A 12,264-nucleotide genomic window follows, 5' to 3' on the forward strand; every position below is an offset into this window, starting at 1 on the left:
TTCCAGGCATCCTGAGCTTCCACATTCTAAGAGCTCAGTTAAGATGAAATTTTTGGCCATTACAGGCAGATTGCCTCACTCTCTCCTTCTGCTCCAAGAAACAAACATCAATCCATTGCTGTGAGAAGCAAGGCTTTTCTTCCACACTGGGAGGACCTAAGACTGTCATTTGCATACCATAGATTAAGTCTCCTGAAAGACCAACAAAGATTGCCAAAGCTGACTGTATTTCAAGTCATCATGGCGGGGTATTGGGAAAAGTTTTCAATTAGCAATAATCACGCCTCGGTTAAACCTCATGGGCTACGATATTGTCACTGCGCAAAGTTGAAAGAACTGTTGTGACCAATGCCTTCCCGCTTCCAAATCAGAGCTTGTTTAAGCTACGGTGAGTTACAAATTCTCACTAGCCCTCCCACACTGCTTCCAGGCATTCTGAGCTTCCACATTCTAAGGGCTCAGTTAAGATGAAATTTTTGGCAATTACAGGCAGATTGCCTCACTCTCTCCTTCTGCTCCAGGCAACAAACATCAATCCATTGCTGTGAGAAGCAAGGCTATTCTTCCACGCTGGGAGGAGCTAAAACTCTTTTATTTGCATATCATAGATTAAGTCTCCTGAGAGACCAACAAAAATTGCCAAAGGTGACTGTATTTCAAGTCATCATGGCGGGGTATTGGAAAAAGTTTTCAATTAGCAATAATCACGCCTCGGTTAAACCTCATGGGCTACGATATTGTCACTGCACAAAGTTGAAAGAACTGTTGTGACCAATGCCTTCCCGCTTCCAAATCAGAGCTTGTTTAAGCTACGGTGAGTTACAAATTCTCAATAGCCCTTCCACACTGCTTCCAGGCATCCTGAGCTTCCACATTCTAAGGGCTCAGTTAAGATGAAATTTTTGGCCATTACAGGCAGATTGCCTCACTCTCTCCTTCTGCTCCAAGAAACAAACATCAATCCATTGCTGTGAGAAGCAAGGCTTTTCTTCCACACTGGGAGGACCTAAGACTGGCATTTGCATACCATAGATTAAGTCTCCTGAAAGACCAACAAAGATTGCCAAAGCTGACTGTATTTCAAGTCATCATGGCGGGGTATTGGGAAAAGTTTTCAATTAGCAATAATCACGCCTCGGTTAAACCTCATGGGCTACGATATTGTCACTGCGCAAAGTTGAAAGAACTGTTGTGACCAATGCCTTCCCGCTTCCAAATCAGAGCTTGTTTAAGCTACGGTGAGTTACAAATTCTCAATAGCCCTTTCACACTGCTTCCAGGCATCCTGAGCTTCCACATTCTAAGGGCTCAGTTAAGATGAAATTTTTGGCCATTACAGGCAGATTGCCTCACTCTTTACTTCTGCTCCAGGCAACAAACATCAATCCATTGCTGTGAAAAGCAAGGCTATTCTTCCACGCTGGGAGGAGCTAAGACTCTGTTATTTGCATACCATAGATTAAGTCTCCTGAGAGACCAACAAAAATTGCCAAAGCTGACTGTATTTCAAGTCATCATGGCGGGGTATTGGGAAAAGTTTTCAATTAGCAATAATCACGCCTCGGTTAAACCTCATGGGCTACGATATTGCCACTGCGCAAAGTTGAAAGAACTGTTGTGACCAATGCCTTCCTGCTTTCAAAGCAGAGCTTGTTTAAGCTACGGTGAGTTACAAATTCTCACTAGCCCTCCCACACTGCTTCCAGGCATCCTGGGCTTACACATTCTGAGGGCTCAGGAAAGATGTAATTTTTGGCAATTACAGGCAGATTGCCTCACTCTCGCCTTCTGCTCCAAGAAACAAACATCAATCCATTGCTGTGAGAAGCAAGGCTTTTCTTCCACACTGGGAGGACCTAAGACTGTCATTTGCATACCATAGATTAAGTCTCCTGAGAGACCAACAAAAATTGCCAAAGCTGACTGTATTACAAGTCATCATGGCGGGGTATTGGGAAAAGTTTTCAATTAGCAATAATCACGCCTCGGTTAAACCTCATGGGCTATGATATTGTCACTGCACAAAATTGAAAGAACTGTTGTGACCAATGCCTTCCCGCTTCCAAATCAGAGCTTGTTTAAGCTACGGTGAGTTACAAATTCTCAATAGCCCTTCCACACTGCTTCCAGGCATCCTGAGCTTCCACATTCTAAGGGCTCAGTTAAGATGAAATTTTTGGCCATTACAGGCAGATCGCCTCACTCTCTCCTTCTGCTCCAAGAAACAAACATCAATCCATTGCTGTGAGAAGCAAGGCTTTTCTTCCACACTGGGAGGACCTAAGACTGTCATTTGCATTCCATGAATTAAGTCTCCTGAGAGACCAACAAAAATTGCCAAAGCTGACTGTATTCCAAGTCATTATGGCGGGGTATTGGGAAAAGTTTTCAATTAGCAATAATCACGCCTTGGATAAACCTCATGGGCAACAATATTGCCACAGCGCAAAGATGAAAGAACAGAAGTGACCAAGGGCTTCCCGCTTCCAGGGCAGAACATTTTAAGCCATGGTGAGTTACAAATCACCACTAGCCCTCCACGCTGCTTCCAGGCATCCTTGGCTTACACATTCTAAGGGTTCAGTTAAGATGTAATTTTTGGCAATTACAGGCAGATTGCCTCACTCTCGCCTTCTGCTCCAAGAAACAAACATCAATCCATTGCTGTGAGAAGCAAGGCTTTTCTTCCACACTGGGAGAACCTAAGACTGTCATTTACATACCATAGATTAAGTCTCCTGAGAGACCAACAAAAATTGCCAAAGCTGACTGTATTTCAAGTCATCATGGTGGGGTATTGGGAAAAGTTTTCAATTAGCAATAATCACGCCTCGGTTAAACCTCATAGGCTACGATATTGCCACTGCGCAAAGTTGAAAGAACTGTTGTGACCAATGCCTTCCTGCTTCCAAAGCAGAGCTTGTTTAAGCTATGGTGAGTTACAAATTCTCACTAGCCCTCCCACACTGCTTCCAGGCATTCTGAGCTTCCACATTCTAAGGGCTCAGTTAAGATGAAATTTTTGGCAATTACAGGCAGATTGCCTCACTATCTCCTTCTGCTCCAGGCAACAAACATCAATCCATTGCTGTGAGAAGCAAGGCTTTTCTTCCACGCTGGGAGGAGCTAAGACTCTGTTATTTGCATACAATGGATTAAGTCTCCTGAGAGACCAACAAAAATTGCCAAAGCTGACTGTATTTCAAGTCATCATGGCGGGGTATTGGGAAAAGTTTTCAATTAGCAATAATCACGCCTCGGTTAAACCTCATGGACTATGATCTTGCCACTGCGCAAAGTTGAAAGAACTGTTGTGACCAATGCCTTCCTGCTTCCAAAGCAGAGCTTGTTTAAGCTACGGTGAGTTACAAATTCTCACTAGCCCTCCCACACTGCTTCCAGGCATTCTGAGCTTCCACATTCTAAGGGCTCAGTTAAGATGAAATTTTTGGCAATTACAGGCAGATTGCCTCACTCTCGCCTTCTGCTCCAAGAAACAAACATCAATCCATAGCTGTGAGAAGCAAGGCTTTTCTTCCACGCTGGGAGGAGCTAAGACTCTGTTATTTGCATACAATGGATTACGTCTCCTGAGAGACCAACAAAAATTGCCAAAGCTGACTGTATTTCAAGTCATCATGGCGGGGTATTGGGAAAAGTTTTCAATTAGCAATAATCACGCCTCGGTTAAACCTCATAGGCTACGATATTGCCACTGCGCAAAATTGAAAGAACTGTTGTGACCAATGCCTTCCTGCATCCAAAGCAGAGCTTGTTTAAGCTATGGTGAGTTACAAATTCTCACTAGCCCTCCCACACTGCTTCCAGGCATTCTGAGCTTCCACATTCTAAGGGATCAGTTAAGATGAAATTTTTGGCAATTACAGGCAGATTGCCTCACTCTCTCCTTCTGCTCCAGGCAACAAACATCAATCCATTGCTGTGAGAAGCAAGGCTATACTTCCACGCTGGGAGGAGCTAAGACTCTGTTATTTGCATACCATAGATTAAGTCTCCTGAGAGACCAACAAAAATTGCCAAAGCTGACTGTATTTCAAGTCATCATGGAAGGGTATTGGGAAAAGTTTTCAATAAGCAATAATCACGCCTTGGATAAACCTCATGGGCAACAATATTGCAACAGCGCAAAGATGAAAGAACAGAAGTGACCAAGGGCTTCCCGCTTCCAGGGCAGAACATTTTAAGCCATGGTGAGTTACAAATCACCACTAGCCCTCCACGCTGCTTCCAGGCATCCTTGGCTTACACATTCTAAGGGTTCAGTTAAGATGTAATTTTTGGCAATTACAGGCAGATTGCCTCACTCTCGCCTTCTGCTCCAAGAAACAAACATCAATCCATTGCTGTGAGAAGCAAGGCTTTTCTTCCACACTGGGAGGACCTAAAGGGGTTTTACACTAAGCAATATCGCTAGCAATATCGCTAAAACGTCACTGGTTTTGTGACGTTATAGCGATATTGCTAGCGATATCGCTATGTGTGATACTTACCTCCGACCGGCTCCCCCGCTGCTCATCGCTGATCGCGCGAGAATGTCCGGCTCCATTTCTCGTCGGGCGCTTCCTGCTGGGCTTCCTGCTGTGACGTCCAGCGATGCGTGGAGGCGGGCGGGAGGACGCCAGGATCGCTGTGTGTGAAAGGTAAGTATCGTCCGCTGCGTCGCTGCTGCATCGCTGTGAGATCATTCTGTATGAAAGCTCACTAGCGATCATTTAGCGATGCACCAGCGATCCTGACCGGGTCGGATCGCTGGTTGAATCGCTGGTGCATCGCTAAATGTAAAAGGGCCTTTAGACTGTCATTTACATACCATAGATTAAGTCTCCTGAGAGACCAACAAAAATTGCCAAAGCTGACTGTATTTCAAGTCATCATGACGGGGTATTGGGAAAAGTTTTCAATTAGCAATAATCACGCCTCGGTTAAAACTCATAGGCTACGATATTGCCACTGCGCAAAGTTGAAAGAACTGTTGTGACCAATGCCTTCCTGCTTCCAAAGCAGAGCTTGTTTAAGCTATGGTGAGTTACAAATTCTCACTAGCCCTCCCACACTGCTTCCAGGCATTCTGAGCTTCCACATTCTAAGGGCTCAGTTAAGATGAAATTTTTGGCAATTACAGGCAGATTGCCTCACTCTCTCCTTCTGCTTCAGGCAACAAACATCAATCCATTGCTGTGAGAAGCAAGGCTATTCTTCCACGCTGGGAGGAGCTAAGACTCTGTTATTTGCATACCATAGATTAAGTCTCCTGAGAGACCAACAAAAATTGCCAAAGCTGACTGTATTTCAAGTCATCATGGCGGGGTATTGGGAAAAGTTTTCAATTAGCAATAATCACGCCTCGGTTAAACCTCATGGGCTACGATATTGCCACTGCGCAAAGTTGAAAGAACTGTTGTGACCAATGCCTTCCTGCTTTCAAAGCAGAGCTTGTTTAAGCTACGGTGAGTTACAAATTCTCACTAGCCCTCCCACACTGCTTCCAGGCATCCTGGGCTTCCACATTCTGAGGGCTCAGGAAAGATGTAATTTTTGGCAATTACAGGCAGATTGCCTCACTCTCGCCTTCTGCTCCAAGAAACAAACATCAATCCATTGCTGTGAGAAGCAAGGCTTTTCTTCCACACTGGGAGAAGCTAAGACTGTCATTTGCATTCCATGAATTAAGTCTCCTGAGAGACCAACAAAAATTGCCAAAGCTGACTGTATTCCAAGTCATCATGGCGGGGTATTGGGAAAAGTTTTCAATTAGCAATAATCACGCCTTGGATATACCTCATGGGCAACAATATTGCCACTGCGCAAAGATGAAAGAACAGAAGTGACCAAGGGCTTCCCGATTCCAGGGCAGAACATTTTAAGCCATGGTGAGTTACAAATCACCACTAGCCCTCCACGCTGCTTCCAGGCATCCTTGGCTTACACATTCTAAGGGTTCAGTTAAGATGTAATTTTTGGCAATTACAGGCAGATTGCCTCACTCTCGCCTTCTGCTCCAAGAAACAAACTTCAATCCATTGCTGTGAGAAGCAAGGCTTTTCTTCCACACTGGGAGAACCTAAGACTGTCATTTACATAACATAGATTAAGTCTCCTGAGAGACCAACAAAAATTGCCAAAGCTGACTGTATTTCAAGTCATCATGGTGGGGTATTGGGAAAAGTTTTCAACTAGCAATAATCACGCCTCGGTGAAACCTCATAGGCTACGATATTGCCACTGCGCAAAGTTGAAAGAACTGTTGTGACCAATGCCTTCCTGCTTCCAAAGCAGAGCTTGTTAAAGCTATGGTGAGTTACAAATTCTCACTAGCCCTCCCACACTGCTTCCAGGCATTCTGAGCTTCCACATTCTAAGGGCTCAGTTAAGATGAAATTTTTGGCAATTACAGGCAGATTGCCTCACTCTCTCCTTCTGCTCCAGGCAACAAACATCAATCCATTGCTGTGAGAAGCAAGGCTATTCTTCCACGCTGGGAGGAGCTAAAACTCTGTTATTTGCATATCATAGATTAAGTCTCCTGAGAGACCAACAAAAATTGCCAAAGGTGACTGTATTTCAAGTCATCATGGCGGGGTATTGGAAAAAGTTTTCAATTAGCAATAATCACGCCTCGGTTAAACCTCGTGGGCTACGATATTGTCACTGCACAAAGTTGAAAGAACTGTTGTGACCAATGCCTTCCCGCTTCCAAATCAGAGCTTGTTTAAGCTACGGTGAGTTACAAATTCTCAATAGCCCTTCCACACTGCTTCCAGGCATCCTGAGCTTCCACATTCTAAGAGCTCAGTTAAGATGAAATTTTTGGCCATTACAGGCAGATTGCCTCACTCTCTCCTTCTGCTCCAAGAAACAAACATCAATCCATTGCTGTGAGAAACAAGGCTTTTCTTCCACACTGGGAGGACCTAAGACTGTCATTTGCATACCATAGATTAAGTCTCCTGAAAGACCAACAAAGATTGCCAAAGCTGACTGTATTTCAAGTCATCATGGCGGGGTATTGGGAAAAGTTTTCAATTAGCAATAATCACGCCTCGGTTAAACATCATGGGCTACGATATTGTCACTGCGCAAAGTTGAAAGAACTGTTGTGACCAATGCCTTCCCGCTTCCAAATCAGAGCTTGTTTAAGCTATGGTGAGTTACAAATTCTCACTAGCCCTCCCACACTGCTTCCAGGCATTCTGAGCTTCCACATTCTAAGGGCTCAGTTAAGATGAAATTTTTGGCAATTACAGGCAGATTGCCTCACTCTCTCCTTCTGCTCCAGGCAACAAACATCAATCCATTGCTGTGAGAAGCAAGGCTATTCTTCCACGCTGGGAGGAGCTAAAACTCTGTTATTTGCATATCATAGATTAAGTCTCCTGAGAGACCAACAAAAATTGCCAAAGGTGACTGTATTTCAAGTCATCATGGCGGGGTATTGGAAAAAGTTTTCAATTAGCAATAATCACGCCTCGGTTAAACCTCATGGGCTACGATATTGTCACTGCACAAAGTTGAAAGAACTGTTGTGACCAATGCCTTCCCGCTTCCAAATCAGAGCTTGTTTAAGCTACGGTGAGTTACAAATTCTCAATAGCCCTTCCACACTGCTTCCAGGCATCCTGAGCTTCCACATTCTAAGGGCTCAGTTAAGATGAAATTTTTGGCCATTACAGGCAGATTGCCTCACTCTCTCCTTCTGCTCCAAGAAACAAACATCAATCCATTGCTGTGAGAAGCAAGGCTTTTCTTCCACACTGGGAGGACCTAAGACTGTCATTTGCATACCATAGATTAAGTCTCCTGAAAGACCAACAAAGATTGCCAAAGCTGACTGTATTTCAAGTCATCATGGCGGGGTATTGGGAAAAGTTTTCAATTAGCAATAATCACGCCTCGGTTAAACCTCATGGGCTACGATATTGTCACTGCGCAAAGTTGAAAGAACTGTTGTGACCAATGCCTTCCCGCTTCCAAATCAGAGCTTGTTTAAGCTACGGTGAGTTACAAATTCTCAATAGCCCTTCCACACTGCTTCCAGGCATCCTGAGCTTCCACATTCTAAGGGCTCAGTTAAGATGAAATTTTTGGCCATTACAGGCAGATTGCCTCACTCTTTCCTTCTGCTTCAGGCAACAAACATCAATCCATTGTTGTGAGAATCTATGCTTTTCTTCCACGCTGGGTGGAGGTAAGACTCTGTTATTTGCATACAATGGATTAAGTCTCCTGAGAGACCAACAAAAATTGCCAAAGCTGACTGTATTTCAAGTCATCATGGCGGGGTATTGGGAAAAGTTTTCAACTAGCAATAATCCCGCCTCGGTTAAACCTCATGGGCTACGATATTGCCACTGCGCAAAGTTGAAAAAACTGTTGTGACCAATGCCTTCCTGCTTCCAAAGCAGAGCTTGTTTAAGCTACGGTGAGTTACAAATTCTCACTACGCCTCCCACACTGCTTCCAGGCATCCTGGGCTTCCACATTCTGAGGGCTCAGGAAAGATATAATTTTTGGCAATTACAGGCAGATTGCCTCACTCTCGCCTTCTGCTCCAAGAAACAAACATCAATCCATTGCTGTGAGAAGCAAGGCTTTTCTTCCACACTGGGAGGACCTAAGACTGTCATTTACATACCATAGATTAAGTCTCCTGAGAGACCAACAAAAATTGCCAAAGCTGACTGTATTTCAAGTCATCATGGCGGGGTATTGGGAAAAGTTTTCAACTAGCAATAATCCCGCCTCGGTTAAACCTCATGGGCTACAATATTGCCACTGCGCAAAGTTGAAGAAACTGTTGTGACCAATGCCTTCCTGCTTCCAAAGCAGAGCTTGTTTAAGCTACGGTGAGTTACAAATTCTCACTAGCCCTCCCACACTGCTTCCAGGCATTCTGAGCTTCCACATTCTAAGGGCTCAGTTAAGATGAAATTTTTGGCAATTACAGGCAGATTGCCTCACTCTTTCCTTCTGCTCCAGGCAACAAACATCAATCCATTGCTGTGAAAAGCAAGGCTATTCTTCCACGCTGGGAGGAGCTAAGACTCTGTTATTTGCATACCATAGATTAAGTCTCCTGAGAGACCAACAAAAATTGCCAAAGCTGACTGTATTTCAAGTCATCATGGTGGGGTATTGGGAAAAGTTTTCAATTAGCAATAATCACGCCTCGGTTAAACCTCCTGGGCTACGATATTGCCACTGCGCAAAGTTGAAAGAACTGTTGTGACCAATGCCTTCCTGCTTTCAAAGCAGAGCTTGTTTAAGCTACGGTGAGTTACAAATTCTCACTAGCCCTCCCACACTGCTTCCAGGCATCCTGGGCTTCCACATTCTGAGAGCTCAGGAAAGATGTAATTTTTGGCAATTACAGGCAGATTGCCTCACTCCCGCCTTCTGCTCCAAGAAACAAACATCAATCCATTGCTGTGAGAAGCAAGGCTTTTCTTCCACACTGGGAGGACCTAAGACTGTCATTTGCATTCCATGAATTAAGTCTCCTGAGAGACCAACAAAAATTGCCAAAGCTGACTGTATTCCAAGTCATTATGGCGGGGTATTGGGAAAAGTTTTCAATTAGCAATAATCACGCCTTGGATAAACCTCATGGGCAACAATATTGCCACAGCGCAAAGATGAAAGAACAGAAGTGACCAAGGGCTTCCCGCTTCCAGGGCAGAACATTTTAAGCCATGGTGAGTTACAAATCACCACTAGCCCTCCACGCTGCTTCCAGGCATCCTTGGCTTACACATTCTAAGGGTTCAGTTAAGATGTAATTTTTGGCAATTACAGGCAGATTGCCTCACTCTCGCCTTCTGCTCCAAGAAACAAACATCAATCCATTGCTGTGAGAAGCAAGGCTTTTCTTCCACACTGGGAGAACCTAAGACTGTCATTTACATACCATAGATTAAGTCTCCTGAGAGACCAACAAAAATTGCCAAAGCTGACTGTATTTCAAGTCATCATAGTGGGGTATTGGGAAAAGTTTTCAATTAGCAATAATCACGCCTCGGTTAAACCTCATAGGCTACGATATTGCCACTGCGCAAAGTTGAAAGAACTGTTGTGACCAATGCCTTCCTGCTTCCAAAGCAGAGCTTGTTTAAGCTATGGTGAGTTACAAATTCTCACTAGCCCTCCCACACTGCTTCCAGGCATTCTGAGCTTCCACATTCTAAGGGCTCAGTTAAGATGAAATTTTTGGCAATTACAGGCAGATTGCCTCACTATCTCCTTCTGCTCCAGGCAACAAACATCAATCCATTGCTGTGAGAAGCAAGGCTTTTCTTCCACGCTGGGAGGAGCTAAGACTCTGTTATTTGCATACAATGGATTAAGTCTCCTGAGAGACCAACAAAAATTGCCAAAGCTGACTGTATTTCAAGTCATCATGGCGGGGTATTGGGAAAAGTTTTCAATTAGCAATAATCACGCCTCGGTTAAACCTCATGGACTATGATCTTGCCACTGCGCAAAGTTGAAAGAACTGTTGTGACCAATGCCTTCCTGCTTCCAAAGCAGAGCTTGTTTAAGCTACGGTGAGTTACAAATTCTCACTAGCCCTCCCACACTGCTTCCAGGCATTCTGAGCTTCCACATTCTAAGGGCTCAGTTAAGATGACATTTTTGGCAATTACAGGCAGATTGCCTCACTCTCGCCTTCTGCTCCAAGAAACAAACATCAATCCATAGCTGTGAGAAGCAAGGCTTTTCTTCCACGCTGGGAGGAGCTAAAACTCTGTTATTTGCATATCATAGATTAAGTCTCCTGAGAGACCAACAAAAATTGCCAAAGGTGACTGTATTTCAAGTCATCATGGCGGGGTATTGGAAAAAGTTTTCAATTAGCAATAATCACGCCTCGGTTAAACCTCGTGGGCTACGATATTGTCACTGCACAAAGTTGAAAGAACTGTTGTGACCAATGCCTTCCCGCTTCCAAATCAGAGCTTGTTTAAGCTACGGTGAGTTACAAATTCTCACTAGCCCTCCCACACTGCTTCCAGGCATTCTGAGCTTCCACATTCTAAGAGCTCAGTTAAGATGAAATTTTTGGCCATTACAGGCAGATTGCCTCACTCTCTCCTTCTGCTCCAAGAAACAAACATCAATCCATTGCTGTGAGAAGCAAGGCTTTACTTCCACACTGGGAGGACCTAAGACTGTCATTTGCATACCATAGATTAAGTCTCCTGAAAGACCAACAAAGATTGCCAAAGCTGACTGTATTTCAAGTCATCATGGCGGGGTATTGGGAAAAGTTTTCAATTAGCAATAATCACGCCTCGGTTAAAGCTCATGGGCTACGATATTGTCACTGCGCAAAGTTGAAAGAACTGTTGTGACCAATGCCTTCCCGCTTCCAAATCAGAGTTTGTTTAAGCTATGGTGAGTTACAAATTCTCACTAGTCCTCCCACACTGCTTCCAGGCATTCTGAGCTTCCACATTCTAAGGGCTCAGTTAAGATGAAATTTTTGGCAATTACAGGCAGATTGCCTCACTCTCTCCTTCTGCTCCAGGCAACAAACATCAATCCATTGCTGTGAGAAGCAAGGCTATTCTTCCACGCTGGGAGGAGCTAAAACTCTGTTATTTGCATATCATAGATTAAGTCTCCTGAGAGACCAACAAAAATTGCCAAAGGTGACTGTATTTCAAGTCATCATGGCGGGGTATTGGAAAAAGTTTTCAATTAGCAATAATCACGCCTCGGTTAAACCTCATGGGCTACGATATTGTCACTGCACAAAGTTGAAAGAACTGTTGTGACCAATGCCTTCCCGCTTCCAAATCAGAGCTTGTTTAAGCTACGGTGAGTTACAAATTCTCAATAGCCCTTCCACACTGCTTCCAGGCATCCTGAGCTTCCACATTCTAAGGGCTCAGTTAAGATGAAATTTTTGGCCATTACAGGCAGATTGCCTCACTCTCTCCTTCTGCTCCAAGAAACAAACATCAATCCATTGCTGTGAGAAGCAAGGCTTTTCTTCCACACTGGGAGGACCTAAGACTGTCATTTGCATACCATAGATTAAGTCTCCTGAAAGGCCAACAAAGATTGCCAAAGCTGACTGTATTTCAAGTCATCATGGCGGGGTATTGGGAAAAGTTTTCAATTAGCAATAATCACGCCTCGGTTAAACCTCATGGGCTACGATATTGTCACTGCGCAAAGTTGAAAGAACTGTTGTGACCAATGCCTTCCCGCTTCCAAATCAGAGCTTGTTTAAGCTACGGT

The 12,264-nt window shown here is 44.2% G+C and overlaps 28 non-coding genes across 28 annotated transcripts; all 28 read right to left on the reverse strand.

Annotated features, from left to right (window-relative positions):
* Positions 1–188: 188 nt before the first annotated feature.
* Positions 189–329, reverse strand: LOC141061509 (U4 spliceosomal RNA). The gene has a single exon (XR_012223364.1). It is a non-coding gene; the product is annotated as a U4 spliceosomal RNA (small nuclear RNA).
* Positions 330–614: 285 nt separating this feature from the next.
* Positions 615–755, reverse strand: LOC141061042 (U4 spliceosomal RNA). The gene has a single exon (XR_012222941.1). It is a non-coding gene; the product is annotated as a U4 spliceosomal RNA (small nuclear RNA).
* Positions 756–1,038: 283 nt separating this feature from the next.
* Positions 1,039–1,179, reverse strand: LOC141061510 (U4 spliceosomal RNA). The gene has a single exon (XR_012223365.1). It is a non-coding gene; the product is annotated as a U4 spliceosomal RNA (small nuclear RNA).
* A 285-nt stretch (positions 1,180–1,464) lies between these two features.
* On the reverse strand, positions 1,465–1,605 carry LOC141062029 (U4 spliceosomal RNA). The gene has a single exon (XR_012223835.1). It is a non-coding gene; the product is annotated as a U4 spliceosomal RNA (small nuclear RNA).
* A 283-nt stretch (positions 1,606–1,888) lies between these two features.
* On the reverse strand, positions 1,889–2,029 carry LOC141060996 (U4 spliceosomal RNA). Its single transcript, XR_012222899.1, has one exon. It is a non-coding gene; the product is annotated as a U4 spliceosomal RNA (small nuclear RNA).
* A 283-nt stretch (positions 2,030–2,312) lies between these two features.
* On the reverse strand, positions 2,313–2,453 carry LOC141061882 (U4 spliceosomal RNA). Its single transcript, XR_012223702.1, has one exon. It is a non-coding gene; the product is annotated as a U4 spliceosomal RNA (small nuclear RNA).
* Positions 2,454–2,734: 281 nt separating this feature from the next.
* Positions 2,735–2,875, reverse strand: LOC141060896 (U4 spliceosomal RNA). The gene has a single exon (XR_012222808.1). It is a non-coding gene; the product is annotated as a U4 spliceosomal RNA (small nuclear RNA).
* Positions 2,876–3,160: 285 nt separating this feature from the next.
* LOC141061104 (U4 spliceosomal RNA) lies at positions 3,161–3,301 on the reverse strand. Its single transcript, XR_012222997.1, has one exon. It is a non-coding gene; the product is annotated as a U4 spliceosomal RNA (small nuclear RNA).
* Positions 3,302–3,586: 285 nt separating this feature from the next.
* LOC141062842 (U4 spliceosomal RNA) lies at positions 3,587–3,727 on the reverse strand. The gene has a single exon (XR_012224549.1). It is a non-coding gene; the product is annotated as a U4 spliceosomal RNA (small nuclear RNA).
* Positions 3,728–4,012: 285 nt separating this feature from the next.
* Positions 4,013–4,153, reverse strand: LOC141062537 (U4 spliceosomal RNA). The gene has a single exon (XR_012224295.1). It is a non-coding gene; the product is annotated as a U4 spliceosomal RNA (small nuclear RNA).
* A 689-nt stretch (positions 4,154–4,842) lies between these two features.
* Positions 4,843–4,983, reverse strand: LOC141061652 (U4 spliceosomal RNA). Its single transcript, XR_012223493.1, has one exon. It is a non-coding gene; the product is annotated as a U4 spliceosomal RNA (small nuclear RNA).
* Positions 4,984–5,268: 285 nt separating this feature from the next.
* LOC141062041 (U4 spliceosomal RNA) lies at positions 5,269–5,409 on the reverse strand. Its single transcript, XR_012223846.1, has one exon. It is a non-coding gene; the product is annotated as a U4 spliceosomal RNA (small nuclear RNA).
* A 283-nt stretch (positions 5,410–5,692) lies between these two features.
* Positions 5,693–5,833, reverse strand: LOC141061546 (U4 spliceosomal RNA). The gene has a single exon (XR_012223397.1). It is a non-coding gene; the product is annotated as a U4 spliceosomal RNA (small nuclear RNA).
* A 281-nt stretch (positions 5,834–6,114) lies between these two features.
* Positions 6,115–6,255, reverse strand: LOC141063019 (U4 spliceosomal RNA). The gene has a single exon (XR_012224709.1). It is a non-coding gene; the product is annotated as a U4 spliceosomal RNA (small nuclear RNA).
* A 285-nt stretch (positions 6,256–6,540) lies between these two features.
* On the reverse strand, positions 6,541–6,681 carry LOC141061617 (U4 spliceosomal RNA). Its single transcript, XR_012223462.1, has one exon. It is a non-coding gene; the product is annotated as a U4 spliceosomal RNA (small nuclear RNA).
* A 283-nt stretch (positions 6,682–6,964) lies between these two features.
* LOC141062085 (U4 spliceosomal RNA) lies at positions 6,965–7,105 on the reverse strand. The gene has a single exon (XR_012223886.1). It is a non-coding gene; the product is annotated as a U4 spliceosomal RNA (small nuclear RNA).
* Positions 7,106–7,390: 285 nt separating this feature from the next.
* On the reverse strand, positions 7,391–7,531 carry LOC141061043 (U4 spliceosomal RNA). Its single transcript, XR_012222942.1, has one exon. It is a non-coding gene; the product is annotated as a U4 spliceosomal RNA (small nuclear RNA).
* Positions 7,532–7,814: 283 nt separating this feature from the next.
* Positions 7,815–7,955, reverse strand: LOC141061512 (U4 spliceosomal RNA). The gene has a single exon (XR_012223366.1). It is a non-coding gene; the product is annotated as a U4 spliceosomal RNA (small nuclear RNA).
* A 285-nt stretch (positions 7,956–8,240) lies between these two features.
* Positions 8,241–8,381, reverse strand: LOC141062953 (U4 spliceosomal RNA). The gene has a single exon (XR_012224650.1). It is a non-coding gene; the product is annotated as a U4 spliceosomal RNA (small nuclear RNA).
* A 283-nt stretch (positions 8,382–8,664) lies between these two features.
* On the reverse strand, positions 8,665–8,805 carry LOC141061067 (U4 spliceosomal RNA). Its single transcript, XR_012222964.1, has one exon. It is a non-coding gene; the product is annotated as a U4 spliceosomal RNA (small nuclear RNA).
* Positions 8,806–9,090: 285 nt separating this feature from the next.
* LOC141061647 (U4 spliceosomal RNA) lies at positions 9,091–9,231 on the reverse strand. The gene has a single exon (XR_012223488.1). It is a non-coding gene; the product is annotated as a U4 spliceosomal RNA (small nuclear RNA).
* A 283-nt stretch (positions 9,232–9,514) lies between these two features.
* Positions 9,515–9,655, reverse strand: LOC141061883 (U4 spliceosomal RNA). Its single transcript, XR_012223703.1, has one exon. It is a non-coding gene; the product is annotated as a U4 spliceosomal RNA (small nuclear RNA).
* A 281-nt stretch (positions 9,656–9,936) lies between these two features.
* LOC141061233 (U4 spliceosomal RNA) lies at positions 9,937–10,077 on the reverse strand. The gene has a single exon (XR_012223114.1). It is a non-coding gene; the product is annotated as a U4 spliceosomal RNA (small nuclear RNA).
* A 285-nt stretch (positions 10,078–10,362) lies between these two features.
* LOC141061105 (U4 spliceosomal RNA) lies at positions 10,363–10,503 on the reverse strand. The gene has a single exon (XR_012222998.1). It is a non-coding gene; the product is annotated as a U4 spliceosomal RNA (small nuclear RNA).
* Positions 10,504–10,788: 285 nt separating this feature from the next.
* LOC141061618 (U4 spliceosomal RNA) lies at positions 10,789–10,929 on the reverse strand. The gene has a single exon (XR_012223463.1). It is a non-coding gene; the product is annotated as a U4 spliceosomal RNA (small nuclear RNA).
* Positions 10,930–11,212: 283 nt separating this feature from the next.
* LOC141062308 (U4 spliceosomal RNA) lies at positions 11,213–11,353 on the reverse strand. Its single transcript, XR_012224087.1, has one exon. It is a non-coding gene; the product is annotated as a U4 spliceosomal RNA (small nuclear RNA).
* Positions 11,354–11,638: 285 nt separating this feature from the next.
* Positions 11,639–11,779, reverse strand: LOC141061044 (U4 spliceosomal RNA). The gene has a single exon (XR_012222943.1). It is a non-coding gene; the product is annotated as a U4 spliceosomal RNA (small nuclear RNA).
* Positions 11,780–12,062: 283 nt separating this feature from the next.
* On the reverse strand, positions 12,063–12,203 carry LOC141061826 (U4 spliceosomal RNA). The gene has a single exon (XR_012223651.1). It is a non-coding gene; the product is annotated as a U4 spliceosomal RNA (small nuclear RNA).
* Between the last annotated feature and the right edge of the window lie 61 nt (positions 12,204–12,264).

Source organism: Dendrobates tinctorius, unplaced genomic scaffold, assembly GCF_039654945.1.
Source record: "Dendrobates tinctorius isolate UK_male_01 unplaced genomic scaffold, ASM3965494v1 ptg000245l, whole genome shotgun sequence".
Lineage (NCBI taxonomy): Eukaryota > Metazoa > Chordata > Amphibia > Anura > Dendrobatidae > Dendrobates > Dendrobates tinctorius.